This window comes from Xenopus laevis, chromosome 4L (genome assembly GCF_017654675.1).
Source record: "Xenopus laevis strain J_2021 chromosome 4L, Xenopus_laevis_v10.1, whole genome shotgun sequence".
In the NCBI taxonomy this organism is placed as follows: domain Eukaryota; kingdom Metazoa; phylum Chordata; class Amphibia; order Anura; family Pipidae; genus Xenopus; species Xenopus laevis.
This window is the reverse complement of record NC_054377.1, coordinates 149,478,976-149,490,122: the sequence shown is the minus strand read 5'-3', so window position 1 is coordinate 149,490,122 and position 11,147 is coordinate 149,478,976.

Below are 11,147 nucleotides of genomic sequence, written 5' to 3'. Positions count from 1 at the left end.
GTCTCATTCAGGCTTTTTGGGGAGCCCTGATATTTATATAACCTGCTACTCAGTTATAAGGATACAGGAATTGTCTTCATATTTTTCTTTTTCCTCCTTTCTTTCATTTTTTTTTTTACATAGAAACCTAATCCTGGAATCCCAGCAATGCAGTAAGAAGCTAATACAAACATAAGCAGATAGAGTGAGAGGTCACTTAGGAAATCACATATTTGAGTATGTGGGAAGGGATTTCACAGCCATTGGTACTTAGTCATCCATATTGTTAATGCAGTTACAGGACTGAAATAAAATAGAATGGATCAGTGGCAACAAGCCCTTCCTTATGCAGAATGGAATGCTCAAGCCACCAACAATGGGTCAGTGGATAGTCCTGCATGCACTCTTGTTTTATATATTGTGTTGGATTTATAATATATATATGCTCTCATTTCATTCTGGTGGAGCCTAGAATAAAACAGACTATGTAGGGGTTCCATTGCCTAATTCACTAAGCACAATACGATCTGATGAATGTCCTTCACTTTGTCTTTAATACACGTGGAAAGCAGCAATGTGGCCAGTCCCGCTGTCTCACAGGTGCTCCGTCCACACACCTCAAATCTTGTAAACAATCGAAAGCGGAGAACAGAGGAACAAACTTGCAGAATAACTGCTAAAAAAGGGCCTGTGAGGCCCGAAACATGTTGTGTGGACTATAATAAAATTGCACTTTAGCAGTTATTCTGCAAGTTTGTTCCTCTGTTCTCCGCTTTCGATTGTTTACGATCTGATGAATCTAACTTCAGTTCCGACTGAAAGGTCAAAGGTTTGGCAACACTGAAATAAAGATTTAAAGTCATCTTGCCATACGGTTTCCCTTTTGTTCTGCAGTCTACATGTTTCTGTACTGTATCCATTGTGTCTTACTGTCATCACCTTTCCTTACTGTACCCCCATTGTCTTACTCTCTCTGTCTTGTCCTACTGTCTCCATCTTGCCCTACTGTCTCAATCTTGTCATACTGTCTATTTATTGCACTACTGTCTCCATCTTGACCTACTGTCTCCATCTTGACCTACTGTCTCCATCTTGCCCTACTGTCTCCATCTTGACCAACTGTCTCCATCTTGCCCTACTGTCTCCATCTTGTCCTACTGTCTATTGCCCTGCTGTCTCCATCTTGACCTACTGTCTCCATCTTGCCCTGCTGTCTCCATCTTGACCAACTGTCTCCATCTTGTCCTACTGTCTCCATCTTGTCCTACGATCTCCACCTTGTCATACTGTCTCCATCTTGCCCTACTGTCTCCATCTTGCCATGCTTTCTCCATCTTGTCCTGCAATATCAATATTGCCCTACTGCCTCCATCTTGCCCTACTGTCTTCATCTTGACCTACTGTCTCCATCTTGCCCTACTGTCTCCATCTTGCCCTACTGCCTCCATCTTGCCCTACTGTCTTCATCTTGACCTGCTGTCTCCATCTTGCCCTACTGTCTCCATCTTGCCCTGCTTTCTCCATCTTGTCCTGCAATATCAATATTGCCCTACTGTCTCCATCTTGACCTACAGTCTTTGTCTTTTCTATATAGTGCCAACATAAGCAAATATACAGTAGAACCCAACTTTTAAATTTTTCAGGGGACCAGAAAATCCAGAAAATGTAAAATAAGGGAAATATATTATGCATTATAAATTGGTGGGGCCACTGGAAAACAGTGTAAAATAGCTTTATGGTATATAAATAAAAATTAGGGGTTATAAATAAAAATTAGGTTATATAAAATTGAGGTTTCACTGGACATCATTCTCAGCACTCCATGACCTAGTGAAACTTACAATCTGAAGCCCCTATCAATTGTTTTACACACAATGGTCAATTACATCAGGAGCCAATCTGAGTCATGCTGATGCTGTAAAAGGGTTAAAAAAATAATCAGCTGCAGAGCTGATTGATAATAATCCCTTTTAAACATTTACTGGTTTCTGTGCAACTATACAGTGTCCATTGAGATTCATTATTAGTTTTATCAGTTAACTGATTATGCCTATAAAGTACACTTGCTGCAGGGTCAGTTAAAAAGCCTTCAGCCTCACATCACATATAAGGCAATATGATGCAATGTACAAATCAGCACCAATTACTAATTATTTTATTATGGTGGATTTCCATCTCTTTTATTGGGATTGAATGTAGAATACCATCTCTTGTAAATTGGACACTACATACAACTGATACCGGTTTAATAAATAAAAGATGATATGGTCCAAATACAAGTTCTATAGAATAACAGCAACAAATTTTAATTTTGACAAATTCACGTTACTTGCCCAGATTTCTTTGCAAAATAAATTGAACCTCTCCTTGAATGAACTCAGCTCATTATATCCAGTTCTAATTTCAAGCAATGCTACATAGTTGAATTAATGAGATTCTACTCCAATAACAAAAGACCTTTGGCAAAATCCAACCCAACCTTGCCCTACCTGTAGCTCTTGTGGAACAGAATACTCCCACCCTGTTGCTGTGACTGGAGGCTGTGGGTTAGAACCCCTGCTATAAAATATATTTAAACTTTTTTTGGGGTGGGGGGGGTTACCAGTGCAGTTGCCAATTGCAGTCAGACTATTACAAATTAGAAAATGAAAGCAGAGACCTGATTTACCTGCAGAGACCTGGTTTATATGATTAACTGTACTATTGGAATTTAACACCTGTTAACTAACTTCACTAATTTGAGCCAGACAATACAGGTTGCTGGCTATAGAAAGTGATGATTGTGTACAGGGTCGGACTGTGGGCCTGGGGCACACCTGGGCTGCTGTCTCAGAGCCCCCTCCTCCCCCTCTGGGCCGCAATCGCATGCACTCTTTTTTTTTTTTTGCCGTGACGGCCTGAAGAAGGGAGGTTGCGGCAAGAAGAAGAAGTGGCCGGCAGTGCCCACAGTCTGACCCTGATTGTGGATTTTGGATGAAACTAACATCTGTGTAAATGAGAATTGCATAAATGAGAAACAAGTTATTTAAATGTACCTGAATGCCATTTTCCAGCCAGATATCGGTCAGATAAGCCCATCGAAGGTCCCCATATACTGGCCAATAAACTCATCGGTGCCCCCTCACTACACTTACTATTACCCAAATCCTTCCTCACGCTGGATGCCATGATCTCTCAAACAAGAAACACCTTGAGCCCATCTCTCAGTTGCAGATTCCAAAGGAACCTAAGACGGGACTATATATGCTTCTTGTTGTAGGGTACTCACCTGATAGAGCTGAGGCCCCCCCGAGTCTGCATCTTCTGAAAGTAACAAGTGAGCTGTGTGGCAACTCAACAGTCAGTTAGCACCCTAATGTATGATCTAAAAACAGAGATATCCTTCTCCAGCGGTTTATGAAATACAATCCCAGCATGCCCCAGCACTCTCTAGTTACTGGTTGAACAAAAAAGCATAACAAAATAATATATCTGAGCATCACCTACCTTTTTTCCGTGAGTGGCACCCATGTCCCAGGCAGTCCCAAACACAATAATCCCCAGGAGAATAAGCTGCTGTCCCACGGGATCAAATCCTTGACTTCCAGGGAGTTGGCACCGTGCGAGCTCTGTATGGTGCTGTGGCTCTGTCCGCCCTGTCTCCGGAAAGGCACTGGCAGCATGAAATATTATGGAGTGTGCAAAACACACAGCTCTGGCACTGTGACAGCTTTAGCTTATTATATCAGGAGCAAGAGGAGCACAAATCAGCAGGATCTTAAAGGAGATGAGCAGAACATTTCCCCCCTCTCTCACTGGTTTTTTGGCAGAAGAGTGGAGCTTCTTTTTGGATACTTCAGCGCTGATGCCATGCACAAAGAGAGCTTTCATACTTACCCTGCAGCTAAGCCCGGCTCTTGATTCTGAAAAGCTCTGGAAGATTAGAATAATTGCACTTGACAGACCAAGATGTCACTGAATACCAAGCTGTTTTTTTTTCTTTCCTGCACTTCATAGGAACTTCCCATAACCACACACATATATTGGGTGCACCTAATGCTTTCAAGGGGAGCTGTTATTACCTATCCAGCCAAGTATAGTAGAGGTTAAATTGTTATTATTATTCTCATAGGCGACAAGCAGAAAATGTTGGAAGGGTAATGCCTGCTCTACTCTCATTTCCCTACATAGGGATTGGTAGCACTAGATAGGTACCTAATATATAGAGACAAGAGGAAAGTGTTGGAAGGGTTACTGTCTGCTCTCTCTCATTTCCCTACAGAAATAGGGATTGGTAACACTAGATAGGTACCTAATATATAGAGACAAGAGGAAAGTGTTGGAAGTGTTACTGTCTGCTCTCTCTCATTTCCCTACAGAAATAGGGATTGGTAACACTAGATAGGTACCTAATATATAGAGACAAGAGGAAAGTGTTGGAAGGGTTACTGTCTGCTCTCTCTCATTTCCCTACAGAAATAGGGATTGGTAACACTAGATAGGTACCTAATATATAGAGACAAGAGGAAAGTGTTGGAAGGGTTACTGTCTGCTCTCTCTCATTTCCCTACAGAAATAGGGATTGGTAGCACTAGATAGGTACCTAATATATAGAGACAAGAGGAAAGTGTTGGAAGGGTTACTGTCTGCTCTCTCTCATTTCCCTACAGAAATAGGGATTGGTAACACTAGATAGGTACCTAATATATAGAGACAAGAGGAAAGTGTTGGAAGGGTTACTGTCTGCTCTCTCTCATTTCCCTACAGAAATAGGGATTGGTAACACTAGATAGGTACCTAATATATAGAGACAAGAGGAAAGTGTTGGAAGGGTTACTGTCTGCTCTCTCTCATTTCCCTACAGAAATAGGGATTGGTAGCACTAGATAGGTACCTAATATATAGAGACAGAGACAAAAAGAAAGTGTTGGAAGTGTCACTGACTGCTCTGTTCTCATTTCCCTACAGAAATAGGGATTGTTTTTTTACTGCTTGGATTTAAAAGTAGAATAAGGGAATGGAGACATGTTAACATGTCCACCTTCATTGACTTCTTGTTTTGGGATTATAAAAAAGGAAGACCTGTAGGAGTTGTGAATAGATCTTCAGACAGTCTGTAGCAAGATGCCACTTGGACAAGGGTAAAAATACAGGCAGAGCCAGAACTACCTATAATCTGGAAGATTGGAGTAAAGGAGGTATGTGTCTAGCCCCCTCCCACCATTGCACCCTAGGCCCCTAGTCCAGGCCTGGCAGCAGCAGCAGCGCTAAGAGCCTTGTATATGTTTTAATGAACGAGAGCAGGATTGGAAACTTACATTTAATTTAAGGAAATTATAGCCACTGTTCTGACTTCATATTTCGACTTACACACAAGCCTGCCTCCACCCCATAATAGTGACTCTAACTCAGTCCTACCTTAAATAATACCTGTAGCCCTTTGTCTAGATGATGATGTGTCAAATTCTGATGACATATTAGTGAGTGTTGTATAACAATTAAGCAATTACACTACTATAATTAGTCCCTACCAGATCAAGATTAACCTACATTAAAGAGACCAATGCAAGGGAATGTTGCACAGATTTTAACCATTAGACAACAAATATATACAAAAACTAACCAACTAAAGCGGTCCGTGCGGTAAAAATATTTGCACAAAATATAGACAAATGTGTCGCCAAATATGTTTTCGCCAGTTTACTAACCTGCGGTAAATTTAAATTTGCGAATTTTCTTGCGCAAAATATGTTTTCGCCAGTTACTAAACGGCGAAATGTGCAAAAGACAAAATTTTAGCAAGAATATTTGCTAAATTTTACCGCCACCTATGTAGTGGCGTAAAAGTATTTTTTCGCCTGAAAATTGTCAAGGTGCAGTAAATATTTCATAATACTTTTTTTTTACCCATCATTCTTTGCTGACAGGAGAGAGATCTGTAGCTATTGCTGACGGGATGTTTTGGCTTCTGCTTCTATCTGGTGCAACAGCAGCAGTTTCAGCTCAGAGTCGTATTATTGGCAGCGGCATCTCAGTCCAAGGATTCGTCAGCCTCTACGCTTTTTTGGTTTCATTGTGATTGGCTACATTAAACTGTGCATTTCTATGAACCAAAGAGATTGACTGGTATGATTACTTGTTCATATGATTCTATTGGCAGAAAGGTTTATATGATGCAGACATGTTTGATTGGTGCTACTCTGGTAATGTTGTTAGATGGTATAATCATCAGTCAATAAAGTTTTGAAGATGCATTTCTGGCCATAAATGTCACAGTAAAAATTGCCATAATAACCGCCATAAAACAAGACTATTTCATAGCATAAATATTCGCATAAACGTAATTTGTCGCCAGAAAATTCGGAACTCGCAAAAATTACCGCTAACGTAAGCAGGTTCATTAACGTAGTTACCGCAAGTGATCGCAATGACTTCTGAGCGCATCGCTGTTTAGTAAACTTATTTGATGCGAATATTCTAGCGGAAAAATATTCTCAGCGATAACATGCGGAAACTTAAAGTTTCAAACTGGCAACCCCTGTGGCTCCCATTTATTTGAATGCAAAATGCCTAAAACCTCCTTTTTTCAGCACTTTTTCAGTCAGAAGAAAACTGGTATTTTTCCAGACAAGGCCGCAACCCTACAGTTGATGCCTCACCCAGTCATGAAAACTTCCTGCTGTGTAACCTGTACTTCCTTTCCCTCCCTGATTGTGGGTGGAGCCAAGCTCAGCTCTTCTGTGTGAGGTGGGAGAGGCACTGATTGGCTGCCTGTGTGTAATGGCGGCAAATGCGGCTCTGAGTTCTTAAAAGACACAAAACCCCCCATAGAAACACAGGGACTTGGTGGAACGGGGGCAAGGTCTAAATTGAGCCTCATTTGAGAATTCAAATGTTGTGATTAAAGGGAAATAATGACCTCTGCTACTGGTTTGTGTGGTGGAGCGCTCCTTAGGCTTGTAACCTTGTCCTATATCGTGTGTGTGTATATTATGTGTGTGTATATTATGTGTGTGTGTATATTATGTGTGTGTATATTATGTGTGTGTATATTATGTGTGTGTGTATATTATGTGTGTGTGTATATCATGTGTGTGTGTATATTATGTGTGTGTATATTATGTGTGTGTGTATATTATGTGTGTGTATATTATGTGTGTGTATATTATGTGTGTGTGTATATTATGTGTGTGTGTATATTATGTGTGTGTGTATATTATGTGTGTGTGTATATTATGTGTGTGTATATTATGTGTGTATATTATGTGTGTGTGTATATTATGTGTGTGTGTATATTATGTGTGTGTGTATATTATGTGTGTGTGTATATTATGTGTGTGTATATTATGTGTGTGTATATTATGTGTGTGTATATTATGTGTGTGTGTATATTATGTGTGTGTGTATATCATGTGTGTGTGTATATTATGTGTGTGTATATTATGTGTGTGTGTATATTATGTGTGTGTATATTATGTGTGTGTATATTATGTGTGTGTGTATATTATGTGTGTGTGTATATTATGTGTGTGTGTATATTATGTGTGTGTGTATATTATGTGTGTGTATATTATGTGTGTATATTATGTGTGTGTGTATATTATGTGTGTGTGTATATTATGTGTGTGTGTATATTATGTGTGTGTGTATATTATGTGTGTGTGTATATTATGTGTGTGTATATTATGTGTGTGTATATTATGTGTGTGTATATTATGTGTGTGTATATTATGTGTGTGTGTATATTATGTGTGTGTGTGTATTATGTGTGTGTATATTATGTGTGTTTATATATGTGTGTGTGTATATTATGTGTGTGTGTGTATTATGTGTGTGTATATTATGTGTGTGTGTATATTATGTGTGTGTATATTATGTGTGTGTGTATATTATGTGTGTGTGTATATTACGTGTGTGTATATTATGTGTGTATATTGTATGTGTGTGTGTATATTATGTGTGTGTATATTATGTGTGTGTATATTATGTGTGTGTATATTATGTGTGTGTATATTATGTGTGTGTATATTATGTGTGTGTGTGTATATTGTATGTGTGTGTGTGTATATTATGTGTGTGTATATTATGTGTGTGTATATCATGTGTGTGTGTATATTATGTGTGTGTGTGTATATTATGTGTGTGTGTATATTATGTGTGTGTGTATATTGTATGTGTGTGTGTGTATATCATGTGTGTGTGTATATTATGTGTGTGTGTATATCATGTGTGTGTGTATTATGTGTGTGTATATTATGTGTGTGTGTGTATATCATGTGAATATAGAAATCGCATCGACACGTGTGCATTAGGGCAGGCGACTTTTCATTGTAGCCTATGGGAAAAAATGCTGAGATAGTCGCTCAGAAGACGAGGCGATTAGTCGCCAGGTGACAAAATCCCCCCGAATCTCCTCGTGTGAACTAACCCTTACAAGTAATTTGTTAAACATATTGAAGATAATCAATGAAAAAAAACTGTATCTGTGATGAAGCAGGCAATTTGCCGACTTTTTATCACTTTGCACCCTGCTATGTACACAGTTGCCCCTGGACTCTGCACTCCAACACCGAGAGCAGAGACCTGCATTTGCCCCATGGATATATATTAGCACTGTATTCGCGAGGGGTAGGTAGAGTTGCCTGTTATCTACTGTGTATCCTGTGCTTGAATGGCTGCCCCCATGGCTACACAGCAGCATGTTTATATAAACTATAGTAGTACTTATCTGTTATCTACTGTGTATCCTGTGCTTGAATGGCTGCCCCCATGGCTACATAGCAGCTTGTTTATATAAACTATAGTAGTACTTATCTGTTATCTACTGTGTATCCTGTGCTTGAATGGCTGCCCCCATGGCTACATAGCAGCTTGTTTATATAAACTATAGTAGTACTTATCTGTTATCTACTGTGTATCCTGTGCTTGAATGGCTGCCCCCATGGCTACACAACAGCTTGTTTATATAAACTATAGTAGTACTTATCTGTTATCTACTGTGTATCCTGTGCTTGAGTGGCTGCCCCCATGGCTACACAACAGCTTGTTTATATAAACTATAGTAGTACTTATCTGTTATCTAATGTGTATCCTGTGCTTGAATGGCTGCCCCCATGGCTACACAGCAGCTTGTTTATATAAACTATAGTAGCACTTATGTATCTACAGTGTATCCTGTGATTGAATGGCTGCCCCCATGGCTACACAGCAGCTTCTTTATATGAACTATAGTAGTACTTATCTGTTATATACTGTGTATCCTGTGCTTGAGTGGCTGCCCCCATGGCTACACAACAGCTTGTTTATATAAACTATAGTAGTACTTATCTGTTACCTACTGTGTATCCTCTGCTTGAATGGCTGCCCCCATGGCTACACAGCAGCTTGTTTATATAAACTATAGTAGTACTTATCTGTTATCTACTGTGTATCCTGTGCTTGAATGGCTGCCCCCATGGCTACACAGCAGCTTGTTTATAAATAACTATAGTAGTACTTATCTGTTATCTACTGTGTATCCTGTGCTTGAATGGCTGCCCCCATGGCTACACAGCAGCTCCCAGTGGCCTCAAAGCTGTGCTCATTTTTGATTTCTGGTTTGGAAACAAGCTTTAGTTGCTTAAAGCCATGAGTACTACCAAACAGAGCCTCCTGTAGACTGCCAGGAGCTACCAAATAGCCAATCACGGCCCTTATTGGCACCCCTAAGAACTTTTTGCATGATTGTTGTTGCTCCCCAACTTCTTTACATTTACAGTGTGGCTCACAGATAAAAAAGGTTGGGGATCCCCTGGTCTTCATAATACTACAAGTTAATTTAAAGGTGAACAACACCTTTAAAAGCGGGCTTTTTAATGATGATTGCATCCCTTTAATTGTGAATGAGATTACTAAATAGGTGTCTCCTGTATATGATGCCTGTAACCCTATTAATTATGTGAGCAAGGCCCTTCCCTGTAGGATCGGGAACAACATTCACTTAATTCATTTTCCCCTTTAACTACAGACCATAATCATGTTTATTGTTGCTCATTATCTCTATAACTTAGGGATAAAAGATAATACATTTAACTGAACAGTCTCATAACAGAGCTGCCACCAGTGTATCTCCCTGTTATCTGGATGAGTGACACTCACAGTACAGAACACGAGACACAGTTATTGTTAACATTGACTCAAACATCACCAGTGAGATTGCCCATAGCAACCAATCAGCAATGTTATACACCAAGGGGGCCCAGTCTGAAGGCCAGTTAGGGGGAGATTTGGGGTGAGTGCTTATTTGTTCCCTGGGTACCCCTGGAACTATAGCAGGGTGACACCCCAATGTTTCTATATATCTGTAACCTTATTATGAGCTAAGGGGGTCCAGTCTGAAGGTCAGTTAGGGGGAGATTTGGGGTGAGTGTTTATTTGTGCCCTGGGTACCCCTGGAACTATAGCAGGGTGACACCCCAATGTTTCTATATATCTGTAACCTTATTATGAGCTAAGGGGGTCCAGTCTGAAGGTCAGTTAGGGGGAGATTTGGGGTGAGTGCTTATTTGTACCCTGGGTACCCTTGGAACTATAGCAGGGTGACACCCCAATGTTTCTATATATCTGTAACCTTGTTATGAGCTAAGAGGGCCCAGTCTGAAGGTCAGTTAGGGAGAGATTTGGGGTGAGTGCTTATCTGTACCCTGGGTACCCCTGGAACTATAGCAGGGCGACTGTTACCCCAATGTTTCTATATATCTGTAACCTTGTTATGAGCTAAGGGGGCCCAGTCTGAAGGTCAGTTAGGGGGAGATTTGGGGTGAGTGTTTATTTGTACCCTGGGTACCCCTGGAACTATAGCAGGGTGACTGTTACCCCAATGTTTCTATATATCTGTAACCTTGTTATGAGCTAAGGGGGCTCAGCCTGAAGGTCAGTTAGGGGGAGATTTGGGGTGAGTGTTTATTTGTACCCTGGGTACCCCTGGAACTATAGCAGGGTGACTGTTACCCCAATGTTTCTATATATCTGTAACCTTGTTATGAGCTAAGGGGCCCAGTCTGAAGGCCAGTTAGGGGGAGATTTGGGGTGAGTGCTTATTTGTACCCTGGGTACCCCTGGAACTATAGCAGGGTGACACCCCAATGTTTCTATATATCTGTAACCTTGTTATGAGCTTAAGGGGCCCAGCCTGAAGGTCAGTTAGGGGG